We start from the raw sequence: 1,480 nt of genomic DNA on the forward strand, positions 1-1,480 counted from the left end.
CAGGGAACCAGGAACAGTACAGGTGCAGAGCCACAGCAGGAAGGTCCATAGACTTCAATACAAAGGCCCTGAGTGAAGGGCAGGGCAGGTTCATAAAGGCAGGGCAATCCAGGTAACAAGGCCCAGCTGGATGTATTCACTAGGGCTAAACCCAGGTAACAAGGCACACCTGAGTTCTGAGTGCTCCAGAGGGCGGAGGGTGGCCACTAGTGGTAGCAGATGTAAATGGCACAGGTATGAAAAAGCCATGGTACGGGCAGCAAAAAGTGGTTCCTGACATAGCATGTGTTAGCATATGTTATGTATGTGTTTTTATGTCAGTGGTACTAGAGCGTCTGACTGAACCTAGGGTTAGTGGCGCAAGGGAGCGGAGAGAATGTTTCTAGTCTCACATTTGTAAAATAATATTTTTTATGTTATAAAAGTAATATTGTATACATTAAATGTCTCATAAAGAGGGAAACATACCCAAAACAAATTCTCCATAATAAGAAAGATTAAAATGCTTTAATAAAAAAAAAATTAAAAGCAAGCAACATTTGTTTACTGATCGCAGCAAAATCCTAAAAAAAAATCTGATGCCAATAATCGTTGGGAGCCGTAATTGTGAGACGTAACTCTTTATAGAAACAGTAAATCGTAATGTTACCCGTTCACACGCTTTTATTCACAGGAGGCACCTTCATGTGTAAGGACACCGACTTTATCACCGCTCTTAGCGGTTTAATTGTTGTGTGTACACGCGGCGACCAGACACCTGCTCACTGAAATGCCTTAAGCTTATTTTCTTTTACATGTTTTTACAGCAAGAAAGCTTATTTTTTTTTCTATTTTTTGCTATTTTCTTTCAAATATTTTTTTTCCAAAGTGTAAATTATAGAGGGTCTGCAAATAAGCTCTTGACACCTGTTCTTATTTAGAAAGTAATAATATTTTTAATATCGTAGCAAAATTATTGTGGTGTTTGCATCGTTCAAAGTAAAACCTTTTTGAAATTTAGGTTTTAGTTCTTATTCTCAAAGGTCCCATAAGACCAGGTGCGGCCTAATGAGAGTTCTACGAGTGCGAGGGCCCCGGGGGCCCAATAACTGAGATGCCCTAGGCTCATCCCTGGATAAGACACAATAAGCAAAAGTTGTGGATGAATATCTACCTTAACTTATATTTGATTGTGCTCAATGTCAGGTGGGTTGGTACTAAAGGCTGCACGTACGTCATTGACATCATCATACCTAGGAACTCCCTGGGTTTCGCCAAGAGACTTCAGGTGAAGGGACTTTTCTTCGGTTCTCTGGGTCATGGCACAAAATCGCACACCCGACTCCCCGTCCATTTCCCCTCCCACCCCCCATGAAAAGTTAAAGAGTTTGGTGGCTATCCTCACCCACAAACATCACCAGGCTCACCCAGCACCAATACTGGACCTGTCCAAGAACATCACGTCTCCCTCAAAGAGGACATAGTGCCAGGGCCATTTTTA

This window comes from Spea bombifrons, chromosome 2 (assembly GCF_027358695.1).
Source record: "Spea bombifrons isolate aSpeBom1 chromosome 2, aSpeBom1.2.pri, whole genome shotgun sequence".
Classification (NCBI taxonomy): domain Eukaryota; kingdom Metazoa; phylum Chordata; class Amphibia; order Anura; family Pelobatidae; genus Spea; species Spea bombifrons.